Source organism: Lissotriton helveticus, chromosome 7 (assembly GCF_964261635.1).
Source record: "Lissotriton helveticus chromosome 7, aLisHel1.1, whole genome shotgun sequence".
In the NCBI taxonomy this organism is placed as follows: Eukaryota; Metazoa; Chordata; class Amphibia; order Caudata; family Salamandridae; genus Lissotriton; species Lissotriton helveticus.
In genome coordinates, this window is record NC_136068.1 from 1,218,653,825 (window position 1) to 1,218,678,282 (window position 24,458).

A 24,458-nucleotide genomic window follows, 5' to 3' on the forward strand; every position below is an offset into this window, starting at 1 on the left:
ATTGGGGAGTTGGTGTCCTTTTTTTCAGTTTCCTCCTTTCTCGCCTATCTTGCCAGATACTGTTGTCCTTCGTCTTATCCTAAATTCTTGATCACGGTCCATTCAGTTGTCAACCATTCCAGCGAGGTTATTTTACCGACTTTCGCTCAGGTCCTTGGGGTGGATGCTGGTATCTCCCTGCTGTATGTCCGGCTAGCGGTGTTGGTCTATTTGTAGTGGACGTTGCCTTTTTGCAAGTGTGATAGTCTGTTTGTCACTTTTGGCCTGGCGAGATCGGGTCATACGCCTTCTCTCTCCACTCTGAGGAGGTGGATTAAGCAGACGATCCTTCTGTCTCCTGAACATCTTTTAAGGGGGTTATGATTGAGGATATCTATAGAGCCCTATGTGGGCCTCTCCTCACATGTTCATGGACCACTATCGGGGAGTGTTGGGTGGTCCTGCTAAAGGATTTTTTGCTGAGGCTGTTCTCCAGGCTGGCTCTCCTGCTCTTGATTGGTGCGCCTTCTGTGTGCATCTGTTTGTTTTTTCCTCTATCTTTTTGTCTGAATTAAAACTCAGTGTTTACATAATGCTTTGGTCTGTGGTTTCTTGTGGGTGATCATGAAGCCACTTGGCTTGGTTATATGCTCACTTTGTAACTCTGGTGGTGAGGAAGACTTATGAGGAGGTAATGCCCTTGTTACTTACCAGTAATCTTCATTACTCCGAGTATTGTCTTCCTCACCACATGAGTTTCCATCCCTCACACCCTGTTTGACTATCGGCTTCATGTGGTTGCTTTGGGGATTAGTAGTTCTGCAGAAAGTGGGGTGGGTCGTGCCTCCTCTTATACTGGGTCAAGGGTGATGGTAGTCGGCCATGTTGGGGAGAGATGGGAGGAATGGAACGTAAATTGCTTTGAAGGGTTCTGGTGTGGAGCTGAAACTCATTTTGTAACTCATGTGGTGAGGAAAACAACACTTGGAGTAATGAAGATTACTATTAAGTAAGTAGGGCATTCATTGGTGCAGCAGGTTCAGTGGCACCAGGGCACAGAGGCCTCAGGGGCCCACCCAACCCTGATTATTGCTGTTTTTTATAATTCAAACACCAGCCAAGGGGTCCATTTCTTTCCTTGCACTAAGGCCCAAGACACACTGGCTATGCTATTGTTGCTGACGGCAATTTAAAGAAAAAGGTTGTCTCATCACAGCTTTCTCCCCCATCTCCTTCATGCTATTTTTTTTATAAAAACCAAATTGAATAATAAACAGGGTTCACTCTGTAGCTCAGCTGTATCCGCTGGATCAGATTGGGGTGGTGATATCACAGCAAATATAAGCTACCAATGACAGCCCAAAGATGCCTAACTTCCCTAACAGGACAATAGCAAATACTAGACAACTGCACTGAGCAAAAATATGTTTTCATTAAGTGCACACCCTGCTGCCATTGGGCTGAATGTGTTTTGAAACATCAATCACTAACTCTTAGTCATGTTCATCTTTGTACCTTTATATAATGCATTTCATGTTTGCACTTTCTTCCAGTATTCCTTAATGCCAAACTTTCTCCATCACTCATCAAGGTTGCCACATGGTCAGGTTTACACACACCCATTCACTGGTGGCTGATGAACTTTGAATGTGGTGTGACAAAAACAACTATCAATAGTTGCACAGAATCAATTATTGAAATGAGCACACCCACCCTCACCTATGGTGATGTGGGGCTACTCACACCAAGACCATGTTTTACACAAGTGGTGCCAATTTTGTATTATAGACCGATTTTTAGGTGTGGTGTTAGCCAAGACCTTTTGATTTCACTAGAATATGTAGAATATACTTACATATAGAGACTTCCAGCACCGCTCTACATCCATTGGTCTTTTTGTGGGCCCTTCACAATATGCTTCTGCCCACTTTGAGTGACTGCACTTTGTTCTTCGTGCATCCATACTTAAGCTAGTTTCCCTTAGTGCCAGTATTTTTGATTTTACTTCATATTTTCTTTAGTGTGGCCTATATGCTTGGAGCCTGACAAAATAGCAGGATGCTTCTGATGCACATTTCATCTTTATCAGCTCCCATCTCCTGCCAGTTCAATTGTAAATTCCTTTTTTGAGTATTTGCATTTCTGGCTGCTGCTATTTCACATCATACTAGATAGTATCTGTTTGAAACTGTTCTGATTTCAGTTATCCTACTTTAACTTTTTTTCATTCTCCCTTTCTTTCTTTCTCAATTTCTTTCTTCTTGGTGTCCTCCCTTCTTTCCTTCACATTTCATTTCTTGTTCTTTGCTTCTTTGTTTCCTTTTTCTTTCTTTCTTTTATACATTTCCTTCTCTCTTTCTTTGCCTCTCTTATTTTTTCTTTCTTTTTGTGTTTCTTTCCTTCTGTTTTCTTTTCTTTTCCTGTTTCTTTTACTTTCCTTTGCTTTCTTTCTTTACTTGTCTCTTCCTTTCTGTACCTCTCTTTCCTTATGTTTCCTTCCTCATTTCTTGCCATTTCCTTCCTTTTTTCGTTGTCTCTTACTTTCTGTATCTGTCTTTTTATGTTTCCTTCTTTATTTCTTGCTCTTCCCTTACTTTCTTCTCTCTTTCTTTCTCTTGCCTCCTTTCCTTCTTTGATGCCTTCTTTTCTTTTCTCTTTCTTTCTTTCTTTCTTTTTTCTTTTCTGCCTGTCTTCCTTCCTTCCCTTTTCTTTCTTTCTCTTTCTTTCTGTCTTTCTTTCTTTCTTTCTTTCTTTCTTTCTTTCTTTCTCCTACTGTATTTCCTTTTCTTACTTTGCTTCCTTCCTGGTCTCTTTCTTTCCTTTACTTTCTTTCATTTTCTCCTAATGTCCTTCTATTTCTTTTCTTTCTGTCTTTCTTTCTTTCCTTCTATCTTTATTTTCCTTTCCTTCTTTCTTTCCTTCTCTTTCTTTCTCTCTTTCATTTTCTCTTTTCTTTCTCTTTCTTTCTTCCTTCCTTTCTTCTATCTTTTTCTTGTGGTTTACTTCTTTCTTGCTTATTTTCTTGCTTTCTTTCTTTCTTGCTTTCTTTCTTTCAGGCCGTCTGTCTACCCTGCCTTCCTTGCCTGCCTGCTTTATTTATTTCCTTCTTTAATTACATACTTCTTTCATTCCATTCTTCTTACATTCCTTCCTTCTTTTTTCTTTGTTCCTTTCTTTTTTAAAGGCAAGAGACTTTCAGCCAGTAGCAGATTGATCGACTTTTTAGGTCTGTTTTAGACAAGACTTTTTGACTTTACTAAAATTATGTCTATAAAATAGTTATTTCTACGGGTTTCAGCTATGCTTCATCCATTAGTCTGTGGTGGGTGTCATTCACATTTTTCTTCTACCCGCCCCAGCATGCATTAAGGGGCAATGTATCAGCCCACTTCAGCCATTAGCTGACTTCCGTGCAAGTTAAGGCATACACGCCTTTGACGAGATACACATCCATAGATTCCTGCCTTCTATTTGTATATCATTTCACTTCTGCCACATCGTTCACCATTGTTACATCTAAGAATCTGGAAAGGGCAAGGTGGGAAAATAAAAAATCACACGGATGTCATAAGCAAGAGACAACAGAACAATACCACAGGTTAGACAGATCTCAGAGGATCAGTATGGACCTCACATTAAAAATCCATAGGGCTCTATTTACAGAGGTAAATGCAGTCATAAATGCTTGTTTCTGAACAATTTTACCTTTATTACACCAACGATGAATCCACAAAGGGAAAAATTGCACTTGCACAGGAGGCACGTATTCCTCCTGTTCGTAAAAGTAAGATCAGGTGGAGCTCTAAATCTCTGAGATTTAAATCGCACTGCCAGGTTATTTGGATTAAGAATCATTCCCAAAAGTCCAGGTATAGGTCCCCGGGCATACTTCTAGACATGTCTGTTCAGAAACGTCAGACATGAATTATTTTATCTCTAGGGGATCTCCACTCCCAAGGTGTGCTACGACACAAAGAGAGTAATAGTAAAGCCTCATTATGTATTATTTTCAGTATTATTCAAATTATTTCAAAAATCTGGTAGACAACAAGTGCTTTCTCTGGGTCGAATCTAAAAAGCACCATGTGACGTTAAGTCAGCAGACTTAATATACAAATGCAAATAATGTGATTAAAACATAATTCAAGTGGACATATACACATGTGTTATACTTCGATATGAGGAGCCCATTTACTAATAAACTGTCATAAATCCTTGAAAGACGTTGTTTGTCTCTATTTGCAGGGTCCAATTAATATGCAGACAGAGGGCAATTCGGAACAACTCAGTTTGCAATGTGTTTACTATTCCGGATTGCACACGGTAGAGTACGGATTTGATGTAAATAAATTACCGCTTTAATTTCGAGTGTCTCTTGGGGAAAGTCACTGCTCAAGTCTCAAGATTGTGTTTGTAATATTAAGTGCTGCAGGCTGTTTACTGACTTTCAGCTCAAGTCCATAATCATAAATAAATATTAGCTGCTGTTACTAAAATAACTTACATTTTCCTGGCAATACAGGGATCGCCAATGACCTAAAGGAGAACTACTTGTTCCTGTATCCATTTATCAGCATTTACCTTTCTTCGCTAGTGTTTTTCAATAGCTTCTCTTGCTTTCTTATGTGATCTTTTTTAACATTATATCAGCTGTCATGTTGTTGGCTTATTTTTGGAGGCAGCCTATCTCCCTATGCAAAGCATCTCTGATTTATTGAAGTTTGAATGTCGTGCTGTGCTTTTTGGTAAAAACAACTGCTTGATGTTATTTCGCAAAGTCTCAATGGCCTTTTATTCTTAAAAGTCTGCTCTAAAACTTTATTTTCCATAATTCATTTGAGCCCATAAGGACCATAAAGTGTCATCGTTCGTCTCTTCTACCATTGAAAAGGACTGCAAACTTCATTATTGCTGCCTCACATTTCAAGAGTTGTAAAAAATAATAAATCGGACTGGTAGGGGGAAAATAATTGTTAAAACGAATGTTAAATTAAATTATTGGCATTCATTCAAATCCATAAAAAAAGCTTACATTTTGCAAGGGAGTGCCAGCAACCAACATAAACAGATAGAGTAAAATGTTCATAGACAGAGGAAGAGTGACAACTGCACTGGGACAAGGGAGCAGTGAAATATCACGGAAATATATATAATACATCGACAAAGGGGCCAGGAGAGACATGCATAGTTCTTGGTAAATTAAAAAAGCATCCAGATTAAAGATGTGTGAAGTTGTGAAGACCAGTAGCCAACAGCTTGCTCTGTTTTATGGAAAGGTTTTCCAAGGTAGCAGGATCTATACACATTCTTCTTCAGGGCCAGAGCAGCAACGCTTACTATCTATCATCCACACAACTTGCATATTTGTTCGGAATCACAGAGGTCCCCAAGTGTATAAAAGAAAGTCTGGTGGGAGGAGCAGCCTTACTTCCAAGTACCCCCAGTGGACTTTTGGGATCAGGAGAAGTCACCTTGGATTGGGTAATAGAAAAGATAGCGAGGGTTGGCCAACAAATCCCCTAAGTTTAATACCTTGTTTGGTGAAATATGAGGCGTGTGTTCTTTGTGGATTTTATCTACGATGTGTATGGCAGCACATTTTTAAAATTTCTCACATGAAGCTCCTCAGTATCACTCCCCTCTATTTAGCTGCATGAATACCAGAGGTCCAGAATCGTTTATTCTGGTGGGCATCGCTGCTGTGAAATCTGGGGATTCCAAATTCTTTCCCATAGAATGGATAATAACATATGAAGCTGGAAATACAAAGTCCAATTACATCAGAAACAACGTGCCAAAAGCTACACACATTTATCACCTGCCCCAGAGCAGAGCTTTCTTTATCTTATATTTTATGCTTAAGTTTTCAAATTTTTTTTTCCACAAAAGGTGTCCAGACCAAATTTGTGTCCTCTATTTCCACATACTGGGGATTTTAAAGGTACCCAGGAACTGTGTATAGTCCTGGAGAGAACAGGGAAAATACCCAAAATGTTACAAAATATGGTGTTTTAGGGAAATTTGGAAAAAGCTGTAGTATTAAAAGAGAAAAAACGAGTTTTACTGTATATTCTCAAAACCATTGCAAATTTGTGCAATTCAAATTAAAAATATCATACTATAAAATGCAACGTTAAAATGCATACTATAAAATGCAACGTTAAATAAGAACTTTCCGAACATGTATGCGATTCATAATAAACTTGTGATAAATTGCAAACAACTGGTAGTGTCATTGCTACATAGTAGAGGTAGTTAAAATATGAGCCACTAAAAAATGCGGAGATGGATACATTCCCAGTGTGAAGTTTGTAGTAGGCTGTTAATCATTGATATGTAGTGACATAAATTAAAAAGTGCAGTGGTTAAAAGGCAAGGCCCAGAGGTAATTCGGGCAGTTAGTTCATAATTGGCAAATGGATTCGGTCATATTATGACTGCCTGCTTGTGGTTTGTTAAACTCTCTGCAAAAGTATGCAGTCACGAAGGACGCAACTAGTAAGGGCAGACAGCTAATAAAGCCCTGGGTGCAAAGTAGCACAGGTTAAAATACCAGGCACTTTGTTAAACGATGTTGATTCGTTCAGTACAGTGGGCAGGGCTAAAGAAAAACTGATGGCCACGTTTTTCCTTTTAAGCAAGAATGTGCATAAAACATGAATTTCACCAACTTGGCCATATCTGCCACAGTTTCCAGAGAGTATGAGAGGTGGACGGCCTCTTTGGCCAAACAGGTGCCCTGTTGTAAAACGATTGGCCTCAGTATGGTTCGGCGGGTGTGTAGGAGGGCCAGACAACAGAGTAATATGTGCACCAGGGATTACCTTCTGTAGTTGCACAGCCTGCAATGTATGATGGTGTCAAGGGATCTCCAAGTCGGATTCAATTCTTTAACTGGGAGTAGTACTAATTTTGCAAATAGAATTTGGTTTGAAGCCCATTTTCCCACCACTTAATGGAAACTGAGCTTGGATGTATGGTTTGTATGGGGCATTGCTGGAGTGTCATGTGAGACTTTTGCTTCCATGACAAGTTCACGTGAGTGAAGATATAATTGCTTTTTTATTGATTATTTAATGCTAAATTAATTAATAGCATTTGTATCCTAGTTTTCCACAGCGCTTTGCAAAAACTCCTGTGCAGCTGACAAATTACTGACCAGGTTTGTTGAGTTTTAAGAAGATCGATTTTATGAGGGCCTTGATGGTATTGTCAGAAGCTGTTGTTGCCTGGAAATAATACTTGCCAGGGGCGCCATGCACTTGCGTTTTTGCTGAATGAGGCCAAACTCAAGCCTAATCAGTGTGTTTCTAGTGTGGGAGTGCAGGTAAAACAGTTTCTTGTAAGCTGTGCATTGGATCTTTTTGAGTTTGGTTAATAGCATACCAGGAATGCCTGCTGTACATAGTTAACCAAGGGGAGCAACTTTGTTAAAGTCACCCTCCATATAGCGTGGTTGTTGAGCTATCAAGAGTGGAGTTTACTTTTCAAAGACCGTATTTGACCATCCTCCCTTTGAGCTTCATTTTTTATAGGTGCAATGCTGGTCTTCCTGATTCGCACAGCCATGTTCCCAGCTAGTTATAGTTTAGAACTCTTTCTAGCCTTTGTGCCCCCAACTACCATCTTGAGGACATTTTTTTTGGGTGTCGTCAGAAGATCACTATCTTTGTTTTGCTTGCATTAGCTACAAGCTCATTCTCTATGCTATACGTGTCCAGTGCATTACAAGCTTTTGTAGACCAACATTTGTGTGATCCAAAAGCAGTAGATCATCTATTTGTTGCATGAGATGGATTTTCTTGTCTCCAATTCTAGGGTTGACTAAAGTTGCACCTGATAAGGCCAGGCCCAAGTCAGACGTATATAGATCAAATAAGAGTGGGACCAGCACACAGCCCTGTTTAAGCCCTTGATCAGTGGTGATTTTGGCTGTTGCTGCCTCCCCGTGAGCTTGACTCATATCAAAATCCTGATGTAGAAGGAAATAATGGTGCACAGTAATTTAGGGCAGATGTTCCACATCTCTAGTTTCTGCCAAAGATGTTCAGGATGACTTTGTCAAACGCTGCGGAGTAGTCAATGAAGCAGACGAAGATGAGGAGGGTTATGTGTGTTGCCATTTCATGGGCTAAGTATGAGAGGGCGACAACGTTGTCCACTGTTGACCCTTCCACTTGGAACCCTGTCTGGAAGAAGGGTAGCAGATGCTTAGTAAAAGCCCAAGTTGCTAACTTCTGCAATAATGTACTGGCTTAAACGCTGCCCTTTATGCCCAGCAGTGCTATTAGGTGGTAATTTCGCAACAGGTTGACGCCTTTCTTAAAAATAGGTTGCAGTCGAGAGACCCTTCACGGCTCCGTGACATTTTCAAGGAACCTGCACTCTATGTACAAAAGAGCAAGTGCAGAGACCCAAAACTGTGTGTCCTCTCTGAATAATGATTCTGGTAGGCAGTTGGGGCCAGGGACACTGTCCTTTCAAATCCTCTTCAGGATGTTGCAGATCGCCAATTCACTCGGTGCTGATTGCTTCATTGAGGAAGCAATCATCTCTGAGTCAATTTCTTCTTCTGCCCTTCTAAGTCCTGATTTATTTTGGTGAGGTTTGTCCTGGTGCTCAGTGTAGAGGGATTTGACATGCGCGATCCTTTCCCCTGCTGGGACTGAATTCCCTCTGTTGCCGTCCCCATTGTATAGAGTTTTGAGATATTGTTAGAATTGTTGGTGTTTGTTGGCAGATATCAAGTCACAGATTTTAATCCACTTTGCTTCCTGTGCTTTCCTTCCATGCACCCATACAAGGTGTTTATGATTCTTCGTTGCGGGTTCTGGCTGGACAGCATGGTCACTCTCGTTTCATTGGATAACCGCATAGTTTGTGATGCGTTCGCTCAAGCCCTGGGTCAGGAATAGTCGATTGCGATTTGGTTATTGATGGAAGGTGGATAAGTAGTCCTCTGGTTGTTAATTTTTACTATGGAGTTTGTGGACTCAAGATTGTATGTCTTCAGGAAGGTGTTAAATCTCACTGAATCACTAAGCATCCAAAGAATTGCGTCAACCTTTCCCCACTGATGCATGTTGAAGTCTCCCAGCAAGAAGCTATGAATGCCTGGGTGCTGAGCTATTAGTTTTCCCAGAAGATGAATCAGCTGGTCCAGCTTTTATAGAGTCCCTGAGCCATGGGCATTGAAGTAGGCGTTGATGAATAATGTGGATGGAGGTGTGGCAAGACCTATGAAGCGTTTCAGAATGCCTACGTGGAGCATTCCCAAGGTACTGTGTAGGTCCAGGAAGGTCAGAGTTGTTGAATGCTTAATGTATGGGTAAATATCTCCCAAGGGCCTTCTGAACGGGTGTGGGTTTTTTGGCAAGCTTATGGAATTTGCCTTAGCCAGGTAGCATCGTTGGTGTTAGTGCCCATGTCTCCTGCAAGCAGACGATGTCTGTTTCCACTAGACGTATAAGAGCATCCATGCTCTGGAGCATCTTGGTGATTCCGGTCACATTCCATGTTACGATTTTGATGGCTTGTCTCATCCTACTTGTTTGTGTGCGCTTTACTAGGAATGTCTTAGTTTCTTTTGGGGGAGGCTACTGGCAACTCAGCCCCAATAATTGGAGTCCAGTGTGCAATGGAGTGCAGAGCTCTGAGTGGTGGTTATTGGCCAAGCCCCGTTCTGACTGTCTAGCCTACACTGAATGTTGAGATTCTTGAAGCTGTGAGGAGTCTCTGCTCTCTTTGTCATCTTTAGGATACTCTTATTTGGGCTGCTTTTAGGCTGGAACTGTAGAATAAGTAGATATTTTTTTTTTACCATTGTCCGTACTTGAAACCCTCAGTCAGAGAACTGCCCCCATTCATTCAGCACTTTTATGGAAGTGCTGTTGTCAAGCCTTGTTACAATGGTTGACTCTCTCCCTGTGTCTAAGGTGATAACGTCAAACTGTACCCGGGTTATATCTTCGCTGTTAATAGGTGACAGTGATCAAATATGCTGCAGAAGTTTTAAAATATTGGCTCTGTTAAGAATGTCCATGTTGCCTCCAAATGTGTACTGCAGAATGAATATTGTATTTTAGGGACAACCGCCTTCTGCCAGCTTGTGGCTGTATGTTGGCTATGTTTCATGATGGCCCTTTGTTCAAGCTGACTGGAATTGAGGTGAGGATAGTGGTTCCCCATTGTCGCTTCTTGCAGGACAGGGGATTTGAGATCTTAAAGAGCTTACTGTTGTAATGTTTTCAATGTCCCTTCAGCCTGATGATTGACAATTCCAGCCTCTCACTGCTGTTTCACCAACCATAGGGCCTCTCTGATGTTCTACTGGCCTCCCTGTGTTGTCTTCTTTGCTCGGTCCTATCGTCGTAGTTCCTGGATGTTCATGGGCTTGATTTTGGTTGGAATTTCCCAATTCACATGCTAATTAGGTGTGTGCCTGATGATGTGGCAGACTGAAAGTTCTATGCTAGCCCATGCACCATCTGTACTATTCAGCTGAATCTGTGCACCAGATCAGCATGCAGAAATATGAAAAACGTCCAATACAGCTTGCCTACCCCAACCAGTATCCACATACCTAGAAGGTCCAGTGGCCTGCCTCAATTGCTATTTCCAAGGCCACCCCAAAATGACCACATTACCAGGGAGAGCTAAGATACCCAATACACCAAGACATGACCTAAACAGCTTTCTTTGCAATGTTAGGGCATTAGCCAAGCACTCAATCGAGATATGAGATATGATTACCTTTCAGTCTTGGGATATTTGCTTTCTCACAGAGACTTGGCTTTCCCCCCTAATCTAAGAACTGTCGAATTAGCCATTCTGGTTAGCTACAAACTAATCCATCTTGACAGATAAGAAACAATGGGTGGTGGCATCGCTATAGCCTTCAAAAACATCTTAAATGTGACTTGGATTTCAACCATAGCAACAAGTCTATAGAGTTAGGTATTTTCAAGATAAATTTGTCTGCTACAGAAAGCTGGAATGGAGCCTTGATTTACTGCCTCCAGCACCCAAAACGAATGTTAGCGATCTATTGATAGAACAAATATCCACACATGTCCTAGCATCTAAAACATTTCTTTTGTTAGGGGACTTCAATTTCCATGGGTAAGAACACACTAACCCAGAAGTCAGGACACTTCTAACTAATTTAGATTTCTTAGGCCTTGTTCAAAGAGTTAACGGCCTGACACATTCTGCTGGACATACGCTGGATTTCATTTTTTCTAACATAGACCAGTTGACCTGCAATCCTTCTCTTTCCCTTACATGGACCAATCATGTTATAGTCTTGTTCGATATCCAATTCCCTTCCTCTCAGGGTAGCACTATAAACAAAGAACGTGACATGAAGCACGCAGACCTTGGCACAAACTTACCCCTGAAGCTTTCAGCGATGCCTTTCACTCCAAGCTGCCAAACAATAACCTGGAGGTGCCTGAATTGCTGAAATGCTTTAACTCTGCCCTCACAATGGCTCTGGACACAACAATTCCCTTCAAATAACATGGTTCCACAAATCGGCGACCTTCAGCTCGCCAGAACTAAAAATAGAAAAAACGAAATGTAAAACCCTAGAGAGACACTGCTAGAGAATAAAAGAACCCCTTGATAGGGAACTGTATAAACAGGCTCTATCCCAATACCATCGGAACATCAAAACATCCAGGCGGATGTTTATTATCATATACACAACAAAGGACCTGTTCACACAGAGATTCTCATCCTCAGATCCACACCTCGATTCTGAGATATCTAAGGGCACAGCGGTTAAAATTATACCATCTGTGTTTACCAGATCTGGGTCACCACTTTTAAAACACAGTATACTGTACAAGTTGTTGCGTTGCTTCCAACTAATGTGTCCCCCACGCTCTCCCTCCCCTAATGTGAAAGAAGTGCTTCTAAAGAGTGACACGGAGATACATAAAGAAAAAATGTGTGAAGCGGATGGTGGTGCTTCACGGAAGTAACATCATGGGGGTAAGTAGGAAGGTACTCACCTACTACCTCAGGTTCTCATCATCAGCAACCACCAACCTGAACATAAATTGTGAAAAAGGAAACAAAGGGTGAACACTGGTGCTAGGATGTCGAATACTAAGTTAAAACCGGGCTAGATCACACTGGCTGTAGGACTTTTATTTAGTGCTGTGTGTCTGCCCTCTTAAAAGCCGTCAGGTTTCATTGCCCAAGGAAAAACTCACGGCAACTTCATCAGGACTTGGGTTCTGTCACTCCACCCTGCACTAATTTAGTTTTTATCTTAGTGTTCCTAAAGAAACAAGAGTGAAACACAGGTCCTTTTTTGTGTATAAGACTATGAGTGGGGATGACCTGTTCACTACCCCTATAGCTCCTTTTTTGTATAAGGATGTTTATTATCAACCAAATTGAACAAGCAAACACCTCTCCAAAAGCCCTTTTCAGTATAGTACAGGATTTTATCTCCCAACAAGCATGCACGAAATCCCCCGCAGAATCTCAGGAGCTCTGTGACTCATTGGCTAAGTACTTTCAGGAAAAGATAGATCACATCTATTCAAAATTCCCGGTCATCCCGTTGCAGGATTCAGAGACCACCATCATGATAGCAGAGCAAGGAAAAGCGATTCCCTGTATACTTGACTGTTTTCAGCCTACCACCTTAGAGGAAGTATGTGACTCCCTGGCCACAGCTCAATCTAGATCCCCTTGGGATCTATGTCCACCAAAGACAATATCTCTTCTAGCCACCAAGTGTGCCCCCGTGATCCAAAAGATCTTCAACTGCTCCATAAAAACAGGAACTATTCCCATTGAGTGGAAGGATGCTTGCATACAGCACATACTAAAAAAAGCAACATTGGACCAACAATCTCTCAGTTACTACCGCCCGAGCTCCCTGCTACCTCTTTTGGGTAAACAACTGAAAGGTCAAATAAATAAGCAGTTGGGATCATACCTCAAATTTAATCACATCCTTGATCCCTCACAATCTGGATTCCGACCAGGATTAAGTACAGAGACCACACTCCTGGCCATGACTGATTTACTGAGACAGGAGATGGGTGCAGGAAGACCAGTGGCACGGATACTATTAGATTTGTTAGCAGCCTTTGATACTACCTCCCATCCAAGGCTCATGAAAAGACTGCAGGCAATCGGTGTCCAGGGAGCAGCACTAAAATGGCTGCAGCATTTTCTGTCAGATAGACAATAGACGGTCATCCTGGGGCCATACTCTTTGGGCAAAACACGTCTGGACAAGGGTGTACCGCAGGGCTCGTGCCTGAGTCCCACCTTGTTCAATATTTATATGGCCCCACTAACAAAGATCGCGGAGCACTTTGGCTTTGAGATCATATCATACGCTGATGACACTCAGCTGATGATCACTATGGGCCAAGGCCTGGAGTCAGAGAAATTACGTTTTTCAGCAGGAATGTTGGCAATCTCCAGCTGGATGACTGAGAACTGTCTCCAGCTAAACCCAGAAAAAACAGAGATTATGTTGCTTGGAAAAGCCCCAGCCATCTGGTCATATAACTGTGGCTTCATCAGTTGGGTTCCACCCCTGTGCCCAAACAAACAATAAAAAATCTGGGGATAAAACTTGATCAAGCCCTAACAATGAAATATCAGATTGCAGCTCTTAGTAGCTCTTGCTATTACAATATGTACCTGTTGCGCAGAATCTTCCCCCTCCTCCCCACACATGTCCGTAGAACCCTGGTTCAGGCAATGGTGATAAGCAGACTGGACTATGGAAATGTCTTCTTCGGTAAAGTCAGTGATACCTTGCTCACTAAGCTCCAGGTGGTCCAGAACACCGCGGCCAGAGTCATATCAAATCGGCCCGCATGCACTCCTTCTGCGCCTTTGTTAAAAGATCTGTATTGGCTTTCAGTGAAAAAGTGCCCCTGTATAAAAATCTGCTGCCTCACGTATAATGCCCTAAGAGGCAATGGCCCATGCTATCTCCAAAACATAGTAAAGACCTATGTTCCCGGACGTATTCTCAGATCTAGCACTCAAGCCCTTCTGTGCGGGCCTCAAATTCAACAGACTTGTACCGGGGTAAAGTCCTTTTCCTATCTCGCCCCAGGATACTGGAACAAATTACCCGTAACTCTACGAGAAACTCCTACCTACAGTTAATTGAGGAAATTACTAAAAGTTTACTTATACTAACCCTCTATGTTCTGTTCCTCTAGTCAGGGTCTGCAACAGTGCCGAGATGCCCCCAGGTGATACGTGCACTATAGCAAAAAATACTAACATAACATAACAACATGCGATAAGCTAACTTGGTGAGGGTGTTGCTGCCTTGGCTTGGCATCCTAGCCATGTGGGGCATGAATTATGTCCTTCCTGGGTGGGGAAGATGTTTCCCCAAGAGAGGAGGTGCTGAATCGAGGTGGCTACTGGTCAGACCCTGAACAGCCTGTGCGTAGGTCAGCTTATTTGAGGAGGTAAGGGTCGTGGTGGTTTCCTTTGGAGGGCCCGGATGTTGTAGTCCCATTTGAAATAATGGGTACAAGGGTACGGTAGATCCAGTGGTTGCAGGTGGATGGGTTTTCTTTTGCTGCAGCTGTGGCTATGCTACAAGCCTGCTTGCGGGCTATTAATGAGATCATTCTCATTGTCTGCTTTTCGGTTTGCTTCTGATGTTTCCTTAATAGTTTCTTTGCTTTCTGAGTGAATGGTGGATGAACCCCACCTCAATGATGCCCTGCACTGCTTTGTCTGTGCAGGGTGCCACTCTTGGCTTTTTGGTTGGACTTTGTATTGTAATTGCATTGTAATTATATTTATATAGCGCTTACTACCCCTGACGAGGCATCAAGTGTTTTTTTAGTGAGTAGCATGTGACTCCGGAACCCAGAAAGGATTAGTGGTGAATTAGTACAGTGAAATATGAAATTAATTTGAGCGGTGGATATTTAAGTCTGTTATTTGTATTGAGAAGGATAGTGGAGGGATAGAAGAGGCAAAATGTTTACATCTATATTGCGCTTGCTACCCCTGATGAGGTGTTAAAGCAATTTTAGGCAAGTAGCTAGCTACTCCGGAACCAAAAAATAATTAGTGGTGAATTTTTCTGGGGAAATATGAAATTAATTTAAGCGGTGGACATGTTAGTCTGTTATTTGGATTGAAAAGGATAGGGGAGGAATGGAAGAGAGAAGGGTTTGCATTTCAATACTGCTTGCTACACCTGATGAGTTGTTGAACCGCTTTTCGGCGGGTAGCATGCTACTCCAGAACCTAAAACAGGATTAGTGGTAAATTAGTATAAGGAAATATAAAATTGATTTGATTGGTGGACATGTTAGTCTGTTATTTGGATTAAAAAGGAATAGTGTTTAACCACACCTTTATCACTTTAACAAAATATCCTGATAATAAACACTGCATTGGGACAGCCTTCTTTGCATCTTGCTATCAGACCCACCCACACATCAGTGATCTAGTAGGCATTTTGGAGACTGTGGAAACAGGGGGAATGGTTTTTTGTACCTGGTGTCCGAATGGTACTAAGTTGTGTGATCTGTATGCACCCGCATGTAATATTCAGCACCCTGCCTTACGGCTGTCAGGCCTGCTGTAGGGGTCACATTCAGTGTTAAGGGACATGGAACACAGGGATGTGTGACATGTTGTGTTTTCACTTTTGTCTGCACCAAGACATGCAGCGTGCAATGGCAGCTTTGCATGTGAGGGGTCCCTTAGGGTGGCTCAATTTGTGCTGCTGCCCTTAGGGACCCTCTTTAGTACCTCAGGCCCTAGGTACCAGGTGTACTGCTTACTAGGGACGTACAGAAGGTGCTAAAGGTTTTGCCAATTGATGGAACAATTGAACATTGTTAGGGAAAGAACACTGGCACTGGGGACCCGGTTAGCAGTAACCCAGCACACCTCAGTCATAGTGGAGCAATTTGGGTTGGTGGTCCATCCTCTCTTTCTGCATGAGTGATTATATGAGTTGTTGAGTTGGCTGACATTGGTGTGGGACCTGTGGCCACTATGTGTTTGCCAGCTGTGATTCCCCCACATTTGTGCAAGTTGACTCGAGTATTATTTATAGTTTTTAACTTTGTGACCAATGCAGCAAGTACATATGCAAGCAAAAAGTTTGTCCACAATATTGTGGCATAGGCAGTCTCATGTTGGGTTTACTTTTATATTAGTTTCATTGATTTTGTCAGTCTTTTTGGCGGTGCAGAGACAGAATATCGAGTAAAAAATATCGAGTTGCACAAATATCGACTCATTAATATCGTGGTTCAGAAATATTGACAGCAAGGATATTGTGGTCAAGAATATGGACTTAAGGTAAGTAATATCGATTTTAATATTATCAAAGTGTTTAATATCGTTTGCATGAATATAGTTGCTAAAAATATTGGTTTTTGTAATGATATATATTTTAGTATATATTTTATATTTATGTGAAGTATGTTTTTTTGTATAAGAATTGTTTGTATTTTTAATATATGTGTTAAACTTTTAGTATTTATAAAAAAAAAATTATTTGGATTTTGCATTTTTTGTTCCATAGCGGGTTTGGTGTTTATAGGGGAGTAGGGTGAGAAGTAATTTAATTGTATTAAATGTATTTTTCATTTAAGGATATTTGTTTAATTGAGATGTTATAGTATTAAATATATAAAGTAATTTATTACAAATTAATTATTAATTGGTTGTAAATTTATTTTAACTAATTAATTGGTAATTAATTATAGTAATTGTGTAATTTATCTTAGATGTGTGTTGTGGTGTTTATAGGTGTAAAAGGTGGGAAGTAATTTATTTTAAATTAATGAATTAATAATTGGATGTTAATTTTGATTAATTAATTGGTAATTAATTATGGTGATTGTGTAATTAATCTTAGGTGTGTTTTGTGGTGTGTAAAGGGTGGGAATTAATTGTTTAATTACTTTATTATTAGTTGTTATTAGTTTTTATTTGAAAAATATTTTTTTATGGTGTTTTATTATTTTATAGATGTGTGTTGTGGATATTATAGTGTTAAAGTGTGTGTAGTCAATTAATGTTTAGTAGTTTTTTTAATTAAGAATAGTATTTAAATTAATTATTAGTTATGTTAATTATGGAAGTAGATTTAAGTTAAAAAGTTGAAGTGTTTTGTTATTCATGTGATGTTATAGGATAGGAAATAAAAGACATACATTTATGTAAAAATTGTTGTTTGTAAATATTTTCTAGTTTAAAAGAATTATGTTTTATGAATGTCTATAATTTTATTTTATTTATTATTTGTAGTTTTTTCTTATATGTAAATAATATTATTATATGTTTAAAATTATATATACTAATATTATTATATTTTTCATTTTTTAAATAGTGTTCATTTATTTTTATGATTTTTTAAAAAAAGTAATATTTTTTATTTTTGTTTTAACTGTTTGAGTATGAATAGTATTTTTTTTTCTCTCAGCTATCCAACACCTTCACTAATGTTGCACTCACTTGAGTGGGAATAGTTTTTTTTACCTCTACACTATCCAGCACTTTCCCTACTGTTGCACTCACTGGAGTTGGAATTGTAGTTGTTACCCCTCCAATATCCAACACTTTCCCTACTGTTGTACTCCCTTAAGTGGGAATCGTAAATTTACCCCTCACTATCCAGCACTTTCCCTACTATTGCACTCTTTGGAGTGGGAATAGTAACGTTCCCCCCTCCGCTATCCAACACTTTCCCTACTGTTGCTCTTACTGGAGGGAGAATAGTCATTTTTACCCCTCCGCTATCCAAAACTTTCTCTTCTGTTGCACTCTTTAAAGTGGGAAAAATAATTTGTGCCCCTTCCCTATCCAACACTTCCCTACTGTTGCTCTCACTGGAGTGGAAATAGTAAATGTTATCCCTATGATATCCAACACTTTCCCTATTGTTGCACTCACTAGAGTTGGAGCAATAATTTTTACCCCTCTGCCTTTCAGCACTTTTCCTACTGTTGCACTCACTGGAGTGGGAATAGTTGTGTCTACCTCTCAGCTATCCAGCACTCTCCCTACTGTTGCACTATTTGCAGTGAGAATAGTCATTTTTACCCCTTCGCTATCCAGCACTTTCCCTGCTGGACTGGAGTGGAAATAGTCATTTTTACCCCTCCACTGTCCAACACTTATCCTACTGTTGCACTCACTGGAGTGGTTATTGTAATTATTACCCCTCCACTATCCAACACTTTCCCTACTGTTGCACTCTTTGGAGTGGTAATAGTAATTGTTGTGCCTCCTCTATACAAAACTTTCCCCACTGTTGCTCTCACTGGAGTGGGAATGGTACATTTTAACCTTTTGCTATCTAACACTTTCCCTACTGTTGCACTCACTGCAATAGAATAGTAATGTTTACCCCTCCGCTATCCAACACTTTCCCTACTGTTGCACTCACTGGAGTGGGAATAGTGAATTTTACCCCTGTGCTATCCAACACTTTCCCTATTGTTGCACTCACTGGAGTTGGAACACTAGTTTTTACCCCTCCACTATCCAACACTTTCCCTACTATTGTACTCACTGGAGTGGGAATAGTAATTCTACCCCTCCACTATCTGTCACTTTCCCTACTATTGCACTCTTTGGAATCGGAATAGTAACATTTCCCCCTCCGCTATCCAACACTTTCCCTACTGTTGCTCTCACTTGAGTGAGAATAGGCATTTTTTACCCCTCCGCTATCCAACACTTTCCCTACTGTTGCACTCTTTGGAGTGGTAATAGTAAATTGTGCGCCTCCTCTATCCAACACTTTCCCTAATGTTGCTCTCACTGGAGTGGGAACAGTAATTTTTACCCCTCTGCTATTCATCGCTTATCCAATGTTGCACTCACTGCAGTGGGAAAAGTAATTTGTACCCTTCTGCTATCCAACACTTTCCCTAATGTTACACTCTTTGAAGTGGGAATAGTAATGTTACCCCTCGGCTATCCACCACTTTCCCTATTGTTGCATTCACTGGAGTTGGAACAGTAGTTTTTACCCCTCCACTATCCAACCCTTTCCCTACTGTTGTACTCACTGGAGTGGTAATAGTAATTTTACCCTTCCACTATCCAGCACTTTCCCTACTATTGCACTCTTTGGAGTGGGAATAATATATTTTCCCCCTTCGCTATCCAACACCTTTCCCTACTGTTGCTCTCACTGGAGTGAGAATAGTCATTTTTACCCCTCCGTTATCCAACACTTTCTCTACTGTTGCACTCTTTAGAGTGGGAAAAGTAATGTGTGCCCCTCCGCTATCCAAAACTTTCCCTATGGTTGCTCTCACTGGAGTGGAAATGGTACATTTTACCCCTTTGGTATCCAACACTTTTCCTATTGTTGCACTCACTAGAGATGGAAGAGTAATTTTTACCCCTTCACTATCCAGCACTTTCCCTGCTGTTGCACTTACTGGAGTGAGAATAGTCATTTTTACCCCTCCACTGTCCAGCACTTATCCTACTGTTTCCCCCATTTGGAGTAGGAAAAGTAATTGTTGCGCCTCCTCTATCCAACACTTTCCCTACTGTTGCTATCTCTGGAGTGGGAATTGTCAATTTTAACCCTCCGCTATCCAACACTTTCCCTACTGTTGCATGCACTCACTGGAGTGGGAATAGTATTTTTTTCCCATCTGCTATCCATCACTTATCCTACTGTGGCACTCACTGGAGTGGGTGCAGTAATGGGTCCCCCTACACTAGCCAACACTTTTCCTACTGTTGCACTCTTTGTAGTGGGAATAGTAATTTTTACCCCTCCGCCATCCAACACTTTCCTTATTGTTGCACTCACTGGAGTTGGAACAGTAGTTTTTACCCCTCCACTATCCAACACTTTCCCTACTTTTGCACTCTTTGTAGTGGGAATAGTAACTGTTCCCCCTCCGCTATCCAACACTTTCCCTACTGTTGCTCTCACTGCAGTGAGAATAGGCATTTTTACCCCTCTGCTATCCAACACTTTCTCTACTGTTGCACTCTTTAGAGTGGGAAAATTAATTTGTGCCCCTCCGCTATCCAACACTTTCCCTACTCTTGCTCCCACTGGAGTGGAAATAGTACATTTTACCCCTTTGCTATCCAACACTTTCTCTATTATTGCACTCACTAGAGTTGGAAGAGTAATTTTTACCCCTCCGCTATCCAATACTTTCCCTACTGTTGCACTCACTAGAGTGGGAATAGTTGTATGTACCCCTCAGCTATCCAGCACTTTCCCTACTGTTGCACTATTTGGAATGAGAATAGTAATTTTTACCCCTACGCTATCCAGCAATTTCCCTGGTGTTGCACTTACTGGAATGGGAATAGTCATTTTTACAGCTCCACTGTCCAACACTTATCCTACTGTTGCACTCACTGGAGTGGGTATAGTCATTTTTACCCCTCCGCTATCCAACTCTTTCCCTACAGTTCCACTCTTTGGAGTGGTTATAGTAAATTTTGTGCATCCTCTATCCAACACTTTCCCTACTGTTGCACTCACTGGAGTGGGAATAGTGATTTTCACCCCTCCACTGTCCAACACTTATCCTACTGTTGAACTCACTGGAGTGAAATAGTCATTTATCCCCTCTGCTATTAATCACTTGTCCTACTGTTCCACTCACTGGAGTGGGTATAGTAATGTGTACCCCCCCCCCGCTATCCAACACTTTCCCTACTGTTGCACTCTTTGGAGTGGGAATAGTAATTTTTACCCCTCCGCTATCCACCACTTTCCCTATTCTTGCACTCACTGGAGTTGGAACAGTAGTTTTTACCCCTCCAGTATCCAACACTTTCCCTACTGGTGTTCTCACTGGAGTAGGAATATTACTTTTACTCCTCCACTATCCAGCACTTTCCCTACTATTGCACTCTTTGGAGTTGGAATAGTAATGTTTCGCCCTACGCTATCCAGCACTTTCCCTGCTGTTGCACTTACTGGAGTGGGAATAGTCATTTTTAGCCCTCCACTGTCCAAAACTTATCCTACTGTTGCACTTTTTGAAGTGGTAATAGTATTTTTTGTGCCTCTTCTATCCAACACTTTCCCTACTGTTGCTTTCACTGGAGTGGGAATGGTAAGTTTTAAACCTTTTGCTATCGAACACGTTCCCTACTGTTGCACTGACTGCAATTAGATTAGTAATGTGTACCCCCGGCTATCCAACACTTTACCTACTGTTGCACTCACTGGAGTGGGAATAGTAATTTTTACCCCTCCGCTATCCAACACTTTCCCTATTGTTGCACTCACTGAAGTTGGAACACTAGTTTTTACTCCTCCGCTATTCAACACTTTCCCTACTATTGTACTCACTGGAGTGGGAATAGTAATTTTACCCCTCCACTATCCAGCACTTTCCCTACTATTGCACTCTTTGGAATGGGAATAGTAACTTTAACCCATCCACTTTTCCAACACTTTCCCTACTGTTGCTCTCATTAGAGTGAGAATAGTCATTTTTACCCCTCCGCTATCCAGCACTTTCCCTACTGTTGCAGTCTTTGGAGTGGTAATAGTAAATTTTGCACCTCCTCTATTCAGCACTTTCCCTACTGTTTCTCTCACTGGATTGGGAATAGTACATTTTAACCTTTTGCTATCCAACACTTTCCCCACTGTTGCACTCACTGGAATGGGAATAGTCATTTTTACACCTCCGCTATCCAACACTTTCCCTACTGTTGCTCTCACTGGAGTGGGAATAGTCATTTTCTCCCCTTTGCTATCCATCACTTATCCAATGTTGCACTCACTGGAGTGGGTACAGTAATGTGTACCCTTCTGCTATCCAACACTTTCCCTACTGTTGCACTCTTTGTAGTGGGAATAGTAATGTTTACCCCTCCGCTATCTACCACTTTCCCTAATGTTGCACTCACTGGAGCTGGAGCAGTAGTTTTACCCCTCCACTATCCAACACTTTCCCTACTGTTGTACTCACTGTAGTGGGAATAGTAATTTTACCCCTCCACTATCCAGAACTTTCCCTACTATTGCACTCTTTTGAGTGGGAATAGCAACTTTTACCCCTCTGCTATCCAACACTTTCCCTACTCTTGCACTCACTGGAGTGAGTCTAGTCATTTTACCGCTAAGCTTTCCAGCACTTTCCCTACTGTTGCACTCTTTGGAGTGGAATTTGTTATTTTTACCCCTCCGCTATCCAACACTTTCCCTATTGTTGCACTCACTGGAGTGGGAATAGTAATGTTACCCGTCCGCTATCCAACAGTATCCCAACTGTTGCACTCACTGGAGTGGGAATAGTAATTGTTACCCCTCTGCTATCCACTGCGCCTACGGCCTGGTCACCCCCACGCTCCTGTGCCTGCTGCCGCTGCCGCAGCCCCAGCCTCCCGAGGGCTGCCGAGCCCACACCAGCTTTTCCCGCCGCCCCAGCCTCCCGAGGGCCGCCGAGCCCACACCAGCTTTTCCCGCCGCCCCAGCCCGTGGCCCCGCCCCCCCGACAGCCGATTGGCTCGCGCTCCCGCCTCCCCGCAGACCCTCCCGACCGGCTCCCTTCTTATGACGTCCCCAGAGCGACCGCGCAGCGGACGCGCGCAGCGGGAGCACCGAATGAGCGCCGAAGGTGCGCCAAAGGTAAGCCCGTCTGCGCCCGTCCGCGCCTGGACCGCGCCCAGCGCCAGGACCCCTGGCCCTCGCAGACCACAGCCCACCCGCCGGACGTACAACGACGCCACCCTCAACGCACTCAACGCCGGCCGAACCCCTGGATGCTACCGAGCCACCCCGAGACGCACCCACGGACCCTTCATCTGCCAGTCCTGCAAGTTCTCCTGCACCCGGACCTGCACTGCACCAGCACCCACCAAGCCGAACTCCAGCAGCACCCACCTTAAGTGCATCCTGCTCAACACCCGCTCCATCCACAGACACGCCGTCGAGCTCTGGAACCTGCTCGACACCACAGCCCCAGACGTCGCCTTCCTCACGGAAACCTGGATGAACGCCTCCTCAGCGCCCGACACCGCCATCGCCATCCGAACGGCTACAAGATCATCCGGAGAGACCGCGTCAACCAGACAGGAGGAGGCATCGCCATCATTCACAGGAACACCATCCGCATCACGACCAACACCGACGACACCATCGCACCCGCCGAACACCTGCACTTCCAGATCCACGTCAACCCCAAGACCACCCTCAGAGGCACCCTCATCTACAGACCCCCGGGACCACGCACACAATTTAGCGAGGACATCGCCGACTTCATCAGCCCGCTCGCCCTCCCCTCAGCCGACTACATCCTCCTCCGGGACCTCAACTTCCACCTGGAGAACAACGACGACCGCAACACCACCACCCTGCTGGAAAACCTTGGAAACCTGGGACTCAAGCAGCTGGTGACCACCCCACCCACCTCGCCGGACACACTCTCGACGCCGTCTTCTCATCCAGCAAAGACATCGCCTTCAGCCACGCCACAGGACTCCACTGGACGGACCACAGCTGCGTCCACTTCACCTTCAGAAGAACGACGACCCACCACCACCAGCAACAGGTTGCCCGAAGAAGCTGGAACAAGATCACAGCCAACCAGCTCGCCGCTTCCCTGAGTCAGCACCCTCCTGCCAGCTCAGCGAACCCCAGCCAGGCCGCCGACAACCTCACGAAGTGGATCAGCAACTGCGCGGACGAACTCACCCCTCTGAGGACCCCGCCCAGCAGACCCGGCAGCAAGAAAGCCCCATGGTTCACCGACGAACTCAAGAGCTCCAAGAAGAACTGCCGAGCCCTCGAGAAAGTCTGGAGAAGGGAACCAACACCGGACAACATGACCACCCTCAAGCTTGCCACCCGGAAGCACCACCAACTGATCCGCGCCACCAAGAAAACTGCATTCAAGGACCGACTGGACAACAACGCGCACAACTGCAAGGAACTCTTCAACATCGTGAAAGAGCTCTCCAACCCCAACGCCGGAAACAACGACATCACCCCATCGCAACAGCTTCAGCATTCAACCATCGCACATAACGACCGCAGCAACGCCGCCCTCCACCACCCTCCGCGCCTGGACTCCGATCAGCACCGATGACACCGTCCGCATGATGAACTCCATCCACTCCGGATCTCCGACCGACCCCTGCCCTCACCACGTCTTCAACAAGGCCGACGCTGTCATCGCACCCCACCTGCGGGACATCGTCAACACCTCCTTCGACACCGCCACCTTCCCGGAGAGCTGGAAGCACGCCGAACTCAGCGCTCTACTAAAGAAACCAACAGCGGACCCCACCGAACTCAAGAACTACCGCCCCATCTCGCTCCTCCCGTTTCCAGCCAAAGTTATCGAGAAGACCGTCAACAAACAGCTGGCCGCCTTCCTCGAGACGAATGGATCCCTCGACCCCTCACAGTCTGGCTTCCGAGCCAACCACAGCACCGAGACCGCCCTCATCGCTGCCACCGATGACATCCGAGCCCTGATGGACAACGGAGA